Below are 20,080 nucleotides of genomic sequence, written 5' to 3'. Positions count from 1 at the left end.
TCTGAAGGTCCACAGAGTACAGAATAAATCCAGATATGCTTCGGAAACTACTACTAGTCTTCCAGGGAACGATCAAACTGTAGACAGTTTAAGACATTACTCCCATGGAGAAAAGTCTGCATGGTGCTTATTGTGTTCAATGCCGATGCAATTTCTGTGTTTCATCAACACTCTGAACGTCCACAGGTTACAAAATGCATCCAGATGTGCTTCGGAGACTAATACTGGTCTTCTAGGGAACGATCAAAGCGTAGACAGTTTAAGACATTACTCCCATGGAGAAAAGTCCGCATGGTGCTTATTGTGTTCCACGCCAATGCAATTTCTGTGTTTCATCAACACTCTGAAGGTCCACAGATTACAGAAAGCCTGAAGATGTGCTTCGGAAACTACTACTAGTCTTCCAGTAAACGATCAAAGCATAGACAGTTTAAAACATTACTCCCATGGAGGAAAGTCCACATGGTGCTTGTTGTGTTCAATGCCGATGCAATTTCTGTGTTTCATCAACACTCTGAAAGTCCACAGATTACAGAATGCCTCCAGATGTGCTTTGGAAACTACTACTAGTCTTCCAGTGTACGATCAAAGCGTAGGCAGTTTAACACATTACTACCTTGGAGAAAAGTCCGCATGGTGCTTATTGTGTTCAATGCCGATGCAATTTTTGTGTTTCATCAATACTCTGAAGGTCCACAGATTACAGAATGCCTCCAGATGTGCTTCGGAAACTACTACTAGTCTTCCAGGGAACGATCAAAGCGTAGAAAGTTTGAGACATTACTCCCATGGAGGAAAGTCAGCATGGTGCCTATTCAGTTCAATGCGGATGCTATTTTTGTGTTTCATCAACACTCTGAAGGTCCACAGATTACAGAATGCATCCAGATGTGCTTCGGAAAGTACTACTAGTCTTCCAGGGAACGATCAAAGCGTAGACAGTTTATGACATTACTCCCAAGGAGAAAAGTCCGCATGGTGCTTATTGTGTTCAATGCCGATGCAATTTCTGTGTTTCATCAACACTCTGAAGGTCCACAAATTACAGAAGGCCTCCAGAAGTAATTCGGAAACTACTGCTAGTCTTCCAGTGAACGATAACAGCGTAGACAGTTTAAGACATTACTCTCATGGAGAAAAGTCCGTACGGTGCCTATTGTGTTCAATGCCGAATCAATTTCTGTGTTTCATCAACACTCTGAAGGTCCACAGAATACAGAATGCATCCAGATATGCTTCGAAACTACTACTAGTCTTCCAGGGAACGATCAAAGCGTAGACAATATAAGACATAACACCCATGAAAAAAAGTCTGCATGGTGTTTATTGTGTTCAATGCCGATGAAATTTCTGTGTTTCATCAACACTCTGAAGGTCCACAGAATACAGAATGCATCCAGATGTGCTTCAGAAACTACTACTAGTCTTCCAGGAAACGATCAAAGCGTAGGCAGTTTAAGACTTTACTCCCATGGAGAAAAGTCTGCATGGTGTTTTTTGTGTTCAATGCCGATGCAATTTCTGTGTTTCATCAACACTCTGAAGGTCCACAGAATACAGAATGCATCCGGTTGTGTTTCAGAAACTACTACTAGTCTTCCAGGAAACGATCAAAGCGTAGGCAGTTTAAGACATTACTCCCATGGAGAAAAGTCCGCATGGTGCTTATTGTGTTCAATGCCGATGAATTTTTGTGTCTCATCAACACTCTGAAGGTCCACAGAATACAGAATGCATCCAGATATGCTTCGAAACTACTACTAGTCTTCCAGGGAACGATCAAAGCGTAGACAATATAAGACATTACCCCCATGGAGAAAAGTCTGCATGGTGTTTATTGTGTTCAATGCCGCTGCAATTTTTGTGTTTCATCAACACTCTGAAGGTCCACAGAATACAGAATGCATCCAGATGTGATTCAGAAACTAAAACTAGTCTTCCAGGAAACGATCAAAGCGTAGGCAGTTTAAGACATTACTCCCATGGAGAAAAGTCCGCATGGTGCTTATTGTGTTCAATGCCGATGAATTTTTGTGTCTCATCAACACTCTGAAGGTCCACAGATTACAGAATGCCTAAAGATGTGCTTCAGAAACTACTACTAGTCTTCCAGTAAACGATCAAAGCATAGACAGTATAAGACATTACTCCCATGGAGAAAAGTCCACATGGTGCTTGTTGTGTGCAATGCCGATGCAATTTTTGTGTTTCTTCAACACTCTGAAGGTCCACAGATTACAGAATGCCTCCAGATGTGCTTCGGAAACTACTACTGGTCTTCCAGGGAACGATCAAAGCGAAGACAGTTTAAGACATTACTCCCATGGAGAAAAGTCCGCATGGTGCTTATTGTGTTCAATGCCGATGCAATTTCTGTGTTTCATCAATATTCTGAAGGTCCACAGATTACAGAATGCCTCCAGATGTGCTTGAGAAACTACTACTAGTCTTCCAGGGAAGGATCAAAGCGTAGACAGTTTAAGACAATACTTCCATGGAGAAAAGTCCGCATGGTGCTTATTGTGTTCAATGCCGATGAATTTTTGTGTCTCATCAACACTCTGAAGGTCCACAGATTACAGAATGCCTAAATATGTGCTTCGGAAACTACTACTAGTCTTCCAGTAAACGATCAAAGCATAGACAGTTTAAGACATTACTCCCATGGAGAAAAGTAAACATGGTGCTTGTTGTGTTCAATGCCGATGCAATTTCTGTGTTTCATCAACACTCTGAAGGTCCACAGATTACAGAATGCCTCCAGATGTGCTTTGGAAACTACTACTAGTCTTCCAGTGTACGAGCATAGCGTAGACAGTTTAAGACATTACTCCCATGGAGAAAAGTCCGCATGGTGCTTATTGTGTACGATAGTGATGAATTTTTGTGTCTCATCAACACTCTGAAGGTCCACAGATTACAGAATGCCTGAAGATGTGCTTCGGAAACTACTACTAGTCTACGAGGGAACGATCAAAGCGTAGACAGTTTGAGACATTACTCTCATGGAGAAAAGTCTGCAAGGTGCTTATTGAGTTCAATGCCGATGCAATTTTTGCGTTTCATCAACACTCTGAAAGTCCACAGATTACAGAATCCCTCCAGATGTGCTTTGGAAACTACTACTAGTCTTCCAGTGTACGATCAAAGCGTAGGCAGTTTAAGACATTACTACCTTGGAGAAAAGTCAGCATGGTGCCTATTCAGTTCAATGCGGATGCAATTTTTGTGTTTCATCAACACTCTGAAGGTCCACAGATTACAGAATGCATCCAGATGTGCTTCGGAAAGTACTACTAGTCTTCCAGGGAACGATCAAAGCGTAGACAGTTTATGACATTACTCCCAAGGCGAAAAGTCCGCATGGTGCTTATTGTGTTCAATGCCGATGCAATTTCTGTGTTTCATCAACACTCTGAAGGTCCACAAATTACAGAAGGCCTCCAGATGTAATTCGGAAATTACTGCTAGTCTTCCAGTGAACGATAACAGCGTAGACAGTTTAAGACATTACTCTCATGGAGAAAAGTCCGTACGGTGCCTATTGTGTTCAATGCCGAATCAATTTCTGTGTTTCATCAACACTCTGAAGGTCCACAGAATACAGAATGCATCCAGATATGCTTCGAAACTACTACTAGTCTTCCAGGGTACGATCAAAGCGTAGACAATATAAGACATTACACCCATGGAAAAAAGTCTGCATGGTGTTTATTGTGTTCAATGCCGATGAAATTTCTGTGTTTCATCAACACTCTGAAGGTCCACAGAATACAGAATGCATCCAGATGTGCTTCAGAAACTACTACTAGTCTTCCAGGAAACGATCAAAGCGTAGGCAGTTTAAGACATTACTCCCATGGAGAAAAGTCCGCATGGTGCTTATTGTGTTCAATGCCGCTGCAATTTTTGTGTTTCATCAACACTCTGAAGGTCCACAGAATACAGAATGCATCCAGATGTGATTCAGAAACTACAACTAGTCTTCCAGGGAACGATCAAAGCGTAGACAATATAAGACATTACCCCCATGGAGAAAAGTCTGCATGGTGTTTATTGTGTTCAATGCCGCTGCAATTTTTGTGTTTCATCAACACTCTGAAGGTCCACAGAATACAGAATGCATCCAGATGTGATTCAGAAACTACAACTAGTCTTCCAGGAAACGATCAAAGCGTAGGCAGTTTAAGACATTACTCCCATGGAGAAAAGTCCGCATGGTGCTTATTGTGTTCAATGCCGATGAATTTTTGTGTCTCATCAACACTCTGAAGGTCCACAGATTACAGAATGCCTAAAGATGTGCTTCAGAAACAACTACTAGTCTTCCAGTAAACGATCAAAGCATAGACAGTATAAGACATTACTCCCATGGAGAAAAGTCCACATGGTGCTTGTTGTGTGCAATGCCGATGCAATTTCTGTGTTTCAACAACACTCTGAAGGTCCACAGATTACAGAATGCCTCCAGATGCGCTTTGGAAACTACTACTAGTCTTCCAGTGTACGATCAAAGCGTAGACAGTTTAAGACATTACTACCATGGAGTAAAGTCCGCATGGTGCTTATTGTGTTCAATGCCGATGCAATTTTTGTGTTTCATCAATACTCTGAAGGTCCACAGATTACAGAATGCCTCCAGATGTGCTTCGGAAACTACTACTAGTCTTCCAGGGAACGATCACAGCGTAGACAGTTTAAGACATTACTCTCATGGAGAAAAGTAAGCATGGCGACTATTGTGTTCAATGCTGATTCAATTTCTGTGTTTCATCAACACTCTGAAGGTCCACAGATAACAGAATGCCTCCAGATGTGCTTCGGAAACTACTACTAGTCTTCCAGTGTACGATCAAAGCGTAGACAGTTTGAGACATTACTCCCATGGAGAAAAGTCCGCATGGTGCTTATTGAGTTCAATGCCGATGTAATTTTTGCGTTTCATCAAAACTCTGAAGATCCACAGATTACAGAATGCATCCTGATGTGCATTATAAACTACTACTAGTCTTCCAGTGAACGATCAAAACGTACCCAGTTTAAGACACTACTCCCATGGAGAAACGTCCGCATGGTGCTTATTTTTTTCAATGCCGATGCAATTTTTGTGTTTCATCAACACTCTGAAGGCCCACAGATTACAGAATGCCTCCAGATTTGCTTCGGAAACCACTGCTAGTCTTCCAGTGTACAATCAAAGCGTAGACAGTATAAGACATTACTCCCATGGAGAAAAGTCCGCATGGTGCTTAATTTGTTCAATGCCTATTCAATTTCTGTCTTTCATCAACACTCTGAACGTCCACAGATTACAGAATGCATCCAGATGTGCATCGGAAACTACTACTAGTCTTAGAGTGAACGATCAAAGCGTAGACAGTTTAAGACTATTACTCCCATGGAGAAAAGTCCGCATGGTGCTTATTGTGTTCAATGCCGATGAAATTTTTGTGTTTCATCAACACCCTGATTGTCCACAGATTACAGAATGCATCCAGATGTGCATCGGAAACTACTACTCGTCTTCCAGTGAACGATTAAAACGTAGACAGTTTAAGACACTACTCGCATGGAGAAAAGTCCGCATGGTGCTTATTGTTTTCAATGCCGATGCAATTTTGGTGTTTCATCAATCCTCTGAAGGTCCACACATTACAGAAGGCTTCCAGATGTGCTTCGGAAACTACTGCTAATCTTCCAGTGAACGATCACAGCGTAGACAGTTTAAGACATTACTCCCATGGAGAAAAGTCCGCATGGTGCTTATTGTGTTCAATGCCGATGCAGTTCTTGTGTTTCATCAACACTCTGAACGTCCACAGATTACAGAATGCCTCCAGATGTGCTTCGGAAACTACTACTAGTCTTCCAGATACCAATCAAAGCGTAGACAGTTTGAGACATTGCTCCCATGGAGATAAGTCCGCGTGGTGCTTATCGTGTACAATGACGATGCAATATTTGTGTCTCATCAACACTCTGAAGGTCCACAGATTACAGAATGCCTAAAGAAGTGCTTCAGAAACTACTACTAGTCTTCCAGTAAACGATCAAAGCATAGACAGTATAAGACATTACTCCCATGGAGAAAAGTCCACATGGTGCTAGTTGTGTGCAATGCCGATGCAATTTCTGTGTTTCATCAACACTCTGAAGGTCCACAGATTACAGAATGCCTCCAGATGCGCTTTGGAAACTACTACTAGTCTTCCAGTGTACGATCAAAGCGTAGACAGTTTAAGACATTACTACCATGGAGAAAAGTCCGCATGGTGCTTATTGAGTTCACTGCCGATGCAAATTCTGAGTTTCATCAACACTCTGAAGGTCCAGAGGTTACAGAATGCCTCCATATGTGCTTCAGAAACTACTACTGGTCTTCCAGTGAACGATCAAAGCGTAGACAGTTTAAGACATTACTCTCATGGAGAAAAGTCCGCATGGTGCTTATTGTGTTCAATGCCGATTCAATTGCTGTGTTTCATCAACACTCTGAAGGTCCACAGATTACAGAATGCCTACAGATGTGCTTCGGAAACTACTACTAGTCTTCAAGTTTACGATCAAAGCGTAGACAGTTTAAGACATTACTCCCATGGAGAAAAGTCCGCATGGTGCTTATTGTGTTCAATGCCGATGTAATTTTTGTGTTTCATCAAAACTCTGAAGATCCACAGATTACAGAATGCATCCTGATGTGCATTATAAACTACTACTAGTCTTCCAGTGAACGATCAAAACGTACCCAGTTTAAGACACTACTCCCATGGAGAAACGTCCGCATGGTGCTTATTTTTTTCAATGCCGATGCAATTTTTGTGTTTCATCAACACTCTAAAGGTCCACAGATTACAGAATGCCTCCAGATTTGCTTCATAAACCACTGCTAGTCTTCCAGTGTACGATCAAAGCGTAGACAGTATAAGACATTACTCCCATGGAGAAAAGTCCGCATGGTGCTTAATTTGTTCAATGCCTATACAATTTCTGTCTTTCATCAACACTCTGAACTTCCACAGATTACAGAATGCATCCAGATTTGCATCGGAAACTACTACTAGTCTTAGAGTGAACGATCAAAGCGTAGACAGTTTAAGACTATTACTCCCATGGAGAAAAGTCCGCATGGTGCTTATTGTGTTCAATGCCGATGAAATTTTTGTGTTTCATCAACACCCTGATTGTCCACAGATTACAGAATGCATCCAGATGTGCATCGGAAACTACTACTCGTCTTCCAGTGAACGATCAAAACGTAGACAGTTTAAGACACTACTCGCATGGAGAAAAGTCCGCATGGTGCTTATTGTTTTCAATGCCGATGCAATTTTGGTGTTTCATCAATACTCTGAAGGTCCACACATTACAGAAGGCTTCCAGATGTGCTTCGGAAACTACTGCTAATCTTCCAGTGAACGATCACAGCGTAGACAGTTTAAGACATTACTCCCATGGAGAAAAGTCCGCATGGTGCTTATTGTGTTCAATGCCGATGCAGTTCTTGTGTTTCATCAACACTCTGAACGTCCACAGATTACAGAATGCCTCCAGATGTGCTTCGGAAACTACTACTAGTCTTCCAGATACCAATCAAAGCGTAGACAGTTTGAGACATTGCTCCCATGGAGATAAGTCCGCGTTTTGCTTCTCGTGTACAATGACGATGCAATTTTTGTGTTTCATCAACACTCTGAAGGTCCTTAGATTATATAATTCATCCAGATGTGCTTCGGAAACTACTACTAGTCTTCCAGGGAACGAACAAAGCATAGACTGTTTAAGACATTACTCCCATGGAGAAAAGTCCACAAGGTGCTTGTTGTATTCAATGCCGATGCAATTTCTGTGCTTCATCAACACTCTGAAGGTCCACAGATTACAGAATGCCTCCAGATGTGCTTCGGAAACTACTACTAGTCTTACAGTGTACGATCAAAGCGTAGACTGTTTAAGACATTACTACCATGGAGAAAAGTCCGCATGTTCCTTATTGTGTTCAATGCCGATTCAATTTCTGTGTTACATCAACACTCTGAAGGTACACAGATTACAGAATGCCACCAGATGTGCTTCGGAAACTACTACTAGTCTTCCAGTGTACGATCAAAGCGTAGACAGTTTAAGACATTACTCCCATGGAGAAAAGTCGGCATGGTGCTTATTGTGTTCAATGCCGACGCAATTTCTGTGTTTCATCAACACTCTGAAGGTCCACAGATTACAGAATGCCTACAGATGTGCTTCGGAAGCTACTACTAGTCTTCAAGTGTACGATCAAAGCGTAGACAATTTAAGACATTACTCCCATGGAGAAAAGTCCGGATGGTGCTTATTGTGTTCAATGCCGATGAAATTTTTGTGTTCCATCAACACCCTGATTGTCCACAGATTACAGAATGCCTCCAGATGTGCTTCGGAAACTACTACTAGTCTTCCAGATACCAATCAAAGCGTAGACAGTTTGAGACATTGCTCCCATGGAGATAAGTCCGCATGGTGCTTATCGTGTACAATGACGATGCAATTTTTGTGTTTCATCAACACTCTGAAGGTCCTTAGATTATATAATTCATCCAGATGTGCTTCGGAAACTACTAAAAAGTCTTCCAGGGAACGAACAAAGCATAGACTGTTTAAGACATTACTCCCATGGAGAAAAGTAAACAAGTTGCTTGTTGTATTCAATGCCGATGCAATTTTTGTGTTTCATCAATACTCTGAAGGTCCACAGATCACAGAATGCCTCCAGATGTGCTTCGGAAACTACTACTAGTCTTCCAGGGAACGATCAAAGCGTAGACAGTTTGAGACATTACTCCCATGGAGAAAAGTCCGCATGGTGCTTATTGAGTTCAGTGCCGATGCAATTTTTGTGTTTCTTCAACACTCTGAAGGTCCACAGATTGCAGAATGCATCCAGATGTGCTTCGGAAACTACTACTAGTCTTCCACGGAACGATCAAAGTGTAGACAATTTAAGACATTAGTCCCAAGGAGAAAAGTCCACATGGTGCTTATTGTGTTCAATGCAGTTGCAATTTCTGTGTTTCATCAACACTCTGAAGATCCACAAATTACAGAAGGCCTCCAGATGTGCATCGGAAACTACTGCTAGTCTTCCAGTGAACGATCACAGCGTACACAGTTTAAGACATTACTCTCATGGAGAAAAGTCCGTATGGTGCCTATTGTGTTAAATGCCGAATCAATTTCTGTGTTTCATCAACACTCTGAAGGTCCACATTACAGAATGCCTCCAGATGTGCTTCGGAAACTACTACTAGTCTTCCAGGGAACGATCAAAGCATAGGCAGTTTGAGACATTACTCCCAAGGAGAAAAGTCCGCATAGTGCTTATTGTGTTCAATGCCGATGCAATTTCTGTGTTTCATCAACACTCTGAAGGTCCACAGATTACAGAATGCATCCAGAAGTGCTTCGGAAACTACTACTAGTCTTCCAGTGAACGATCAAAGCGTAGACACTTTAAGACATTACTCCTATGGAGACAATTCCGCATGGTGCTTTTTTGTGTTCAATGCCGATGCAATTTTTGTGTTTCATCAACACTCTGAAGGTCCGCAGATTACAGAATGCCTCCAGATGTGCTTCGGAAACTACTACTAGTCTTCCAGTGTACGATCAAAGCGTAGACAGTTTAAGACATTACTCCCATGGAGAAAAGTCCGCATTGGGCTTATTGTGTTCAATGCCGATGCAATTTTTGTGTTTCATCAATACTCTGAAGGTCCACAGATTACAGAATGCTTCCAGATGTGCTTTGGAAACTACTACTAGTCCTCCAGTGTACGATCAAATCGTAGACAGTTTAAGACATTACTCCTAAGGAGAAAAGTCCGCATGGTGCTTATTGTGTTCAATGCCGAAGCAATTTCTGTGTTTCATCAACACTCTGAAGGTCCACAGATTACAGAATGCCTCCAGGTGTGCTTCGGAAACTACTACTAGTCTTCCAGTGTACAATCAAAGCGTAGACAATTTAAGACATTACTCCCATGGAGAAAAGTCCGCATGGTGCTTATTGTGTTCAATGACGATGCAGTTCTTGTGCTTCATCAACACTCTGAAGGTCCACAGATTACAGAATGCCGCCACATGTTCTTCGGAAACTACTACTAGTCTTCCAGGAAACGATCAAAGCGTAGACAGTTTGAGACATTACTCCCATGGAGAAAAGTCCGCATGGTGCATATTGTGTTCAATGCCGATGCAATTTTTGTGTTTCATCAACACTCTGACTGTGCACAGATTACAGAATGTATCCAGATATGCTTCGGAAACTACTACTAGCCTTCCAGGGAACGATCAAAGCGTATACAATATAAGACATTTCTCCCATGGAGAAAAGTCTGCATGGTGCTTATTGTGTTCAATGCCGATGCAATTTCTGTGTTCCATCAACACTCTGAGGGTCCACAGAATACAGAATGCATCCAGATGTGCTTCAGAAACTACTACTAGTCATCCAGGAAGCGATCAAAGCGTAGGCAGTTTAAGACATTACTCCCATGGAGAAATGTCCGCATGGTGCTTATTGTGTTCAATGCCGATGCAATTTCTGTGTTTCATCAAAACTCTGAAGGTCCACAGATTACAGAATGCCTCCAGATGTGCTTCGGAAACTACTACTAGTCTTCCTGTGTACAATCTAAGCGTAGACCGTTAAAAACATTACTCCCATGGAGAAAAGTACGCATGGTGCTTATTGTGTTCAATGCCGATGCAGTTTTTGTGTTTCATCAACACTCTGAAGGTCCACAGGCTACAGAATGCCTCCAGTTGTGCTACAGAAACTACTACTAGTCTTCCAGTGTACGATCAAAGATTAGACAGTTTAAGACATTACTCCCATGGATGAAAGTCCGCATGGTGCTTATTCTGTTCAATGCCGATGCAATTTCTGTGTTTCATCAACATTCTGAATTTCCAAAGATTACAGACTGCCTCCAGATGTGCTTCGGAAACTACTACTAGTCTTCCAGTGTACAATCAAAGCGTAGACAGTTTAAGACATTACTCCCATGGAGAAAAGTCTGCATGGTGCTTATTGTGTTCAATGCCGATGCAATTTCTGTGTTTCATCAATACTCTGAACGTCCAGAGATTACAGAATGCCTCATAATGTGCTTCGGAAACTACTACTTGACTTCCAGGGAACGATCAAAGCGTAGACAGTTTGAGACATTACTCCCATGGTGAAAAGTCCGTATGGTGCCTATTGTGTTCAATGCCGAATCAATTTCTGTGTTTCATCAACACTCTGAAGGTCCAGAGATAACAGAATGCATACAGATATGCTTCGGAAACTGCTACTAGTCTTCCAGGGAACGATCAAAGCGTAGACAGTTTAAGACATTACTCCCAAGTCGAATAGTCCGCATGGTGCTTATTGTGTTCAATGCCGATGCAATTTCTGTGTTTCATCAACACTCTGAAGGTCCACAAATTACAGAATGCCTCCAGATGTCTTTCGAGAACTACTGCTAGTCTTCCAGTGAACGATCACAGCGTATACAGTTTAAGACATTACTCTGTTGGAGAAAAGTCCGTATGGAGCCTATTGTGTTCAATGCCGAATCCATTTCTGTGTTTCATCAACACTCTGAAGGTCCACAGATAACAGAATGCCTCCAGATGTGCTTCGGAAACTACTACTAGTCTTCAAGGGACCGATCAAAGCGTAGACAGTTTAAGACATTACTCCCATGGAGAAAAGTACGCATGGTGCTTATTGTGTTCAATGCCGATGCAGTTTTTGTGTTTCATCAACACTCTGAAGGTCCACAGACTACAGAATGCCTCCAGTTGTGCTACAGAAACTACTACTAGTCTTCCAGTGTACGATCAAAGATTACACAGTTTAAGACATTACTCCCATGGATGAAAGTCCGCATCGTGCTTATTGTGTTCAATGCCGATGCAATTTCTGTGTTTCATCAACACTCTGAAGGTCCACAGATAACAGACAGACTCCAGATGTGCTTCGGAAACTACTACTAGTCTTCCAGTGTACAATCAAGGCGTTGACAGTTTAAGACATTACTCCCATGGAGAAAAGTCCGCATGGTGCTTATTGTGTTCAATACCGATGCAGTTTTTGTGTTTCATCAACACTCTGAAGGTCGACAGATTACAGAATGCCTATAGATGTGCTTCGGAAACTACTACTAGTCTTCCAGGGAACGATCAAACCGTAGACAGTTTGAGACATTACTCCCATGGAGAGAAGTCCGCATGGTGCTTATTGTGTTCAATGCCGATGCAATTTTTGTGTTTCATATACACTCTGAAGGTCCACAGATTACAGAATGCTTCCAGATGTGCTTCGGAAACTACTACTAGTCTTCCAGGGAACGATCAAAGCGTAGACAGTTTAAGACATTACTCCCATGGAGAAAAGTTCGCATGGTGCTTATTGTGTTCAATGCCGATGCAATTTCTGTGTTTCATCAACACTCTGAAGGACCACAGATTACAGAATGCCTCCAGATGTGCTTCGGGAACTACTGCTGGTCTTCCAGTGAACGATCACAGCGTAAACAGTTTAAGACATTACTCAAATGGAGAAAAGTCCGCATGGTGACTATTGTGTTCAATGCCGATTCAATTTCTGTGTTTCATCAACACTCTGAAGGTCCACAGATAACAGAATGCCTCCAGATGTGCTTCGGAAACCACTACTAGTCTTCCAGTGTACGATCAAAGCGCAGACAGATTAAGACATTACTCCCTTGGAGGAAAGTCCGCATGGTGCTTATTGTGTTCAATGCCGATGCAGTTTTTATGTTTCATCAACACTCTGAACGTCCTCAGATTACAGAATTCCTCCAGATGTGCTTCGGAAACTACTACTAGTCTTCCAGGTAACGATCAAACGTAGAATGCTTGAGACATTACTCCCATGGAGAAAAGTCCGCATTGTGCTTATTGTGTTCAATTCCGACGCAATTTCTGTGTTTCATCAACACTCTGAAGGTCCACAGATTACAGAATTCCTACAGATGTGCTTCTGAAACTACTACTAGTCTTCCAGTGAACGATCAAAGTGTAGACTGTTTAAGACATTACTCCCATGGAGAAAAGTCCCATGGTGCTTATTGTGTTCAATGCCGATGCAATTTCTGTGTTTCATCAACACTCTGAAGGTCCACAGATTACAGAATGCCTCCAGATGTGCTTCGGAAACTACTACTAGTCTTCCAGTGTACGATCAAAGCGTAGACAGTTTAAGACATTACTCCCATGGAGAAAAGTCCGCATGGTGCTTATTGTGTTCAATGCCGACGCAATGTCTGTGTTTCATCAACACTCTGAAGGTCCACAGATTACAGAATGCCTACAGATGTGCTTCGGAAACTACTACTAGTCTTCAAGTGTACGATCAAAGCGTAGACAGTGTAAGACAATACTCGCATGGAGAAAAGTCCGCATGGTGCTTATTGTGTTCAATGCCGATGCAATTTCTGTGTTTCATCAACACTCTGAAGGTCCACAGATTACAGAATGCCTCCAGATGTGCTTCGGAAACTACTACTAGTCTTCCAGTGTACGATCAAAGCGTAGACAGTTTAAGACATTACTCCCATGGAGAAAAGTCCGCATGGTGCTTATTGTGTTCAATGCCGACGCAATTTCTGTGTTTCTTCAACACTCTGAAGGTCCACAGATTACAGAATGCCTACAGATGTGCTTCGGCAACTACTACTAGTCTTCAAGTGTACGATCAAAGTGTAGACAGTTTAAGACATTACTCCCATGGAGAATAGTCCGCATGGTGCTTATTGTGTTCAATGCCGATGCAATTTTTGTGTTTCATCAACACTCTGAAAGTCCACAGATTTCATAATGCCTCCAGATGTGCTTCGGAAACTACTACTACTCTTCCAGGGAACGATCAAAGCGTAGACAGTTTGAGACATTACTCCCATGGAGACAATCCCGCATTGTGCTTATTGTGTTCAAAGAGGATGCAATTTTTGTGTTTCATCAACACTCTGAAGGTCCACAGATTACAGAATGCATCCTGATGTGCTTCGAGTTCTACTACTAGTCTTAAAGTGAACGATCAAAGCGTAGACAGTTTAAGACATTACTTTCATGGAGAAAAGTCCGCATGTTGCTTATTATGTTCAATGCCTATTCAATTTCTGTGTTTCATCAACACTCTGTAGGTCCACAGATTACAGAATGCCTCCAGATGTGCTTCGGAAACTACTACTAGTCTTCCAGTGTACGATCAAAGCGAAGACAGTTTAAGACACTACTCCCATGGAGAAAAGTTCGCATGGTGCTTATTGTGTTCAATGCCGATGCAATTTTTGTGTTTCATCAACACTCTGAAGGTCCACAGATTACAGAATGCCTCCAGATGTGCTTCGGAAACTACTTCTAGTCTTCCAGTGTACGATCAAATCTTAGACAGTTTAAGACATTACTCCCATGGAGAAAAGTCCGCATGGTGCTTATTGTGTTCAATGCCGATGCAATTTCTGTGTTTCATCAACACTCTGAAGGTCCACAGATTACAGAATGCCTCTAGATGTGCTTCGGAAACTACTACTAGTCTTCCAGTGTACGATCAAAGATTAGACAGAACAAGACATTACTCCCATGGAGAAAAGTCCGCATGGTGCTTATTGTGTTCAATGCCGATGCAATTTTTGTGTTTCATCAACTTTCTGAAGGTCCACAGATTACAGAATGCCTCCAGATGTGCTTCGGAAACTACTACTAGTCTTCCAGGGAACGATCAAAGCGTAGACAGTTTAAGACATTACATCCTTTAGAAAAGTCCGCATGGTGCTTATTGTGTTCAATGCCGATGCAATTTCTGTGTTTCATCAACAATCTAAAGGTCCACAGATTACAGAATGCCTCCAGATGTGCTTCGGAAACTACTACTAGTCTTCCAGTGTACCATCAAAGCGTAGACAGTTTAAGACATTACTCCCATGGAGAAAAGTCCGCATGGTGCTTATTGTGTTCAATGCCGATGCAGTTTTTGTGTTTCATCAACACTCTGAACGTCCACAGATTACAGAATGCCTCCAGAAGTGCTACGGAAACTACTACTTGTCTTCCAGGGAACGATCAAAGCGTAGACAATACAAGACATTACTCCTATGGAGAAAAGTCCGTATGGTGCTTATTCTGTTCAATGCCGATGCAATTTTTGTGTTTCATCAAAACACTGACTGTGCACAGATTACAGAATGTATCCAGATATGCTTCGGAAACTACTACTAGTCTTCCAGGGAACGATCAAAGCGTAGACAGTTTAAGACATTACTCTCATTAGAAAAGTCCGCATGGTGCTTATTGTGTTCAATGCCGATGCAAATTCTGTGTTTCATCAACACTCTGAAGGTCCACAGAATACAGAATGCATCCGGATGTGCTTCAGAAACTACTACTAGTCTTCCAGGAAACGATCAGAGCGTATGCAGTTTAAGACATTACTGCCATGGAGAGAAGTCCGCATGGTGCTTATTGTGTTCAATGCCGACGCAATTTCTGTGTTTCATCAACACTCTGAAGGTCCACAGATTACAGAATGCCTACAGATGTGCTTCAGAAACTACTACTAGTCTTCCAGTGAACGATCAAAGTATAGACAGTTTAAGACATTACTCCCATGGAGAAAAGTCCGCTTGGTGCCTATTGTGTCCAATGCCGATGCAATTTTTGTGTTTCATCAACACTCTGAAGGTCCACAGATTACAGAATGCCTACAGATGTGCTTCGGAAACTACTACTAGTCTTCCAGTGTACGATCAAAGCGAAGACAGTTTAAGACACTACTCCCATGGAGAAAAGTTCGCATGGTGGTGGTTGGTTGGATGGTTTGTGGGGGTTAAAGGGACCAGACTACTTAGGTAATCGGTCCCTTGTTCCACGACCATAATAATACACGAAGAAAAGTCCAACAAGCAATAAACACATAACGGAGACGACAAGGGACGTCACAGTACAAGAAAGACATAGACGAAGACCAGAGAAAAGAGATTAAAAGACACACAGAGTGCGACGGTCATTTGGCGACCATGAAAATAAAACTGGAAAGGCCAACAACCAAGGGACACACTAAACACCACAAACTAAAACCCCAGGCCAAAAGCCACTGTCGACACTAAAAAAAATAAATAAAAAGGGACTCTCATATTGAATGATAAAAACCCCCTGCTCGAATAAAACGGAGAACTAAGTCAGCCATAGTAGAGTCATCGGTTAAAAGAGCAGGGAGTGTATCAGGCAGCGCGAACGTCTGCCTGAGGGCAGTTAAAAGTGGGCAGTCTAGTAAGACGTGTACCACGGTCAGGGCCAATCCGCAGCGACAGAGAGGCGGGTCGTCACGGCACAAGAGATACGCGTGCGTGAGCCGGGTATGTCCTATGCGGAGCCAGCAGAGGACGACAGCGTCCTTGCGAGACCCCCGCATGGAGGAGCGCCACACACTGGTTGTCTCCTTGACTGCCCGAAGTTTGTTGGGAGAGGGCAGGGTGCGCCACTCATCACGCCAAGCAGCAAGGACCTCATGCCGCAATACGGATCGGACGTCACTCTCTAAAAGACCGATCTCCATGGCCGGCGAACTGACCGCCTGTTTCGCCAGTTCGTCAACCCGCTCGTTACCCGGGATGCCGACGTGACCCGGGGACCAAACAAAGGTGACAGAGCGGCCGCAACGGACGAGAGTATGGAGGGACTCCTGGATGGCCATCACCAGACGGGAACGACGGAAACACTGGTCAAGAGCTCGTAAACCGCTCAGGGAGTCACTACAGATGACAAAGGACTCACCTGAGCGGGAGCGGAGAAACTCTAGGGCACGATAGATGGCCACCAACTCGGCAGTGTATACACTGGAGCCAGCTGCCAATGACCGTTGCTCACAATAATCCCGTAGAGTGAGAGCGTAACCAGTGTGACCAGAGACCACCGAACCGTCGGTGTAGGCCACCGCCGCGTTCGGAAACTCGGCCAGGACGGAAAGAAAGCGGCGGCGGAGGGCCTCCGGAGGCACTGAGACCTTCGGACCCTGTGCCAAGTCGAGCCGAAGGCACGGTCGGGGCACACTCCACGGGGGCAGACGGAGATTGGCCCGGAAAACAGGCGGCAGAGGAAAAAAGTCAAGGCCACGGAGAAGGTCCCGGAGGCGAACCGCAATGGGACACCCTGACCGGGGCCGCCTGTCTGGAACATGGACGATCGAGCGCGGGAACAGGAGATGGTAGTTTGGATGCCCTGGCATGCTATAAACGTGCGCGGCATAGGCGGCCAGAAGGCGGTCACGCCGGAACCGCAATGGAGGGACACCAGCCTCCACAAGTATGCTGTCGACGGGGCTTGTCCGGAACGCTCCCGTGGCGAGGCGGATCCCGCAGTGGTGTATGGGATCCAGCAATCGCAATGCTGAAGGCGAGGCAGAACCGTACGCCACACATCCATAATCAAGGCGGGACTGGATCAGCACTTGATATAGTTGGAGGAGGGTGGACCGGTCGGCACCCCACCTGGTGTGGCTTAAGCAACGGAGAGCGTTTAAGTGCCGCCAGCATGTTTGCTTCAGCTGCCTAATATGGGGCAGCCAAGTCAACCGGGTATCGAACACCAGTCCCATGAACCGATGCGTCGCGACCGCAGCAAAAGGTCCACCGTCAAGGTAAGGGCGCGGCTCAGGGTGAACCGTGCGACGCCGGCAGAAATGCATAACGCAGGTCTTCGCGGCCGAAAACTGGAAGCCGTGCGCTACAGCCCATGACTGCGCCTTGCGGATGGCACCTTGCAGCTGCCGTTCAGCAGCGGCGATGCCACTGGAGCTGTAATATAGGCAGAAGTCGTCCGCATATAAAGAAGCCGCGACGGACGACCCCACCGCCTCAACGAGCCCATTGATGGCAATTAAAAACAGGGACACACTGAGGACAGACCCCTGTGGGACCCCGTTCTCCTGGACCCGGGAGGAACTATGCGACGCAGCTACTTGCACGCGGAAGGAACGATACGAAAGAAAATTCTGAATAAAAATCGGGAGCGGGCCCATGAAGTGTGGCCAGGATGTGATGGCGCCAAGTCGTATCGTATGCCTTCCGCATGTCGAAGAAGACGGCAACCAGATGTTGGCGGCGCGCAAAGGCTGTACGGATGGCAGACTCCAGGGAGACCAGATTATCGACGGCAGAGCGGCCTTTACGGAACCCACCCTGAGACGGAGCCAGAAGGCCCCGAGACTCGAGGAGCCAACTCAACCTCCGGCTCACCGTACATTCCAGCAACTTGCAAGGAACGTTGGTGAGGCTAATGGGGCGATAGCTGTCCACCTCCAGCGGGTTCTTGCCAGGTTTCAACACGGGGAGGACTAGGCTTTCCCGCCATTGAGACGGGAAAACACCCTCGACCAAGACGCGATTGAAAAGATCTAGGAGGCGTCGCTGGCAAGGCACTGAGAGGTGTTTCAGCATCTGGCTGTGAATGCGGTCTGGTCCAGGAGCCGTATCAGGGCAAGCAGAAAGTGCGCTCTGGAATTCCCATTCACTGAAAGGAGCACTGTACGACTCCGCGTGGCGCGTGTGAAAGGAAAGCCTCCGACTTTCCAACCGCTCTTTCCGGGAGCGGAAGGCCAACGGGTAGTTCGTTGACGCGGAACACTGAGCAAAATGCTCAGCTAACCGGTCCGCAATCGTGTCGGAGTCGGTGCACACTGCTCCATTCAGCGAAAGCCCAGGGACAGAGACAGGTGGCCGATAGCCTTGGAGTCGCCGAATCTTGGCCCAAACCTGCGATGCAGAGGTACGGACGCCAATGGTGGAAACATAACGTTCCCAGCACTCCTGCCTCCGTTGGCGAATAAGGCGTGGGGCTCGGGCGCGGAACTGTTTAAAAGCAATGAGGGTCTCCAACGACGGGTGCCGCTTATGGCGCTGAAGAGTCCGCCGGCGATCTCGAATCGCCTCTGCGATCTCGGGCGACCACCACGGCACAGTCCTCCGCCGAGGTGACCCGGATGTACAGGGAATCGCAGATTCCGCCGCAGAAACGATGCTGGTGGTGACCGACTGAACCACCGCATCAATCGGATCAGTGGAAGGAGGTGCGATCACTGCGACAGATGTAAATAAGTCCCAATCAGCCTTATTCAGAGCCCATCTGGAGGGGCGTTCAGAAGAGTGACGCTGTGGCAGTGACAGAAGGATGGGGAAATGGTCACTACCACATAAGTCGTCATGGACCCTCCAGTGGATGGATGGTGAAAGTCCGGGGCTGCAAATAGAAAGGTCAATGGCCGAAAACGAGCCATGGACCGCACTAAAGTGGGTCGCCTCTCCCGTGTTTAAAAGGCAGAGGTCAAGCTGTGACAGAAGAGTCTCGACATCTCTGCCCCGGCCAGTAATCGCGGCGCTACCCCACAAGGGGTTATGGGCGTTAAAGTCGCCCAGCAACACAAAGGGAGGCGGCAGTTGTCCTATCAATGCAGCCAACACATGACGAGAGACATCACCATCCGGCGGAAGGTACAAACTGCAGACAGTAATAGGCTGAGGCGTCCACATCCTTACAGCGACAGCCTCTAAGGGTGTATGAAGAGGCACACACTCGCTGTAGATAGAGTTAAGGACGTAGACGCAGACTCCACCAGACACCTTCTCATAAGCTGCCCGGTTCTTATAATAACCCCGATACCCTCGTAGGGCAGGGGTCCGCATTGCCGGAAACCACGTTTCCTGGAGGGCAATGCAGAAGAAAGGGTGACTGCTGACGAGTTGGCGGAGCTCAGCCAGGTGGTGGAAAAAACCGCTGCAGTTCCACTGGAGAATCACTTTGTCCATGGGCGAAAAAGGCGTGAAGGGACCGAGGAGGCAGATCACGTCACTGGGTCACCTGCTGTCACCGATCGAGGACCAGTACAATCGGCGTCCTTGGCGTCTGAGGGTATGGCGAGATCCAGGTCCTCAGCGGACGCCAGGATCTCCACCTCACCCTCAGACGCAGAGCCTGTATGGAGCGGTGGGGTGGATGCCACCGCGCGTTCCTTGGCCTTAGAGGCCTTCTTCTTCTTTGT

The sequence above is a fragment of the Schistocerca gregaria genome, chromosome 9, assembly GCF_023897955.1.
Source record: "Schistocerca gregaria isolate iqSchGreg1 chromosome 9, iqSchGreg1.2, whole genome shotgun sequence".
Lineage (NCBI taxonomy): Eukaryota > Metazoa > Arthropoda > Insecta > Orthoptera > Acrididae > Schistocerca > Schistocerca gregaria.
This window is presented reverse-complemented; position numbering follows the sequence as displayed.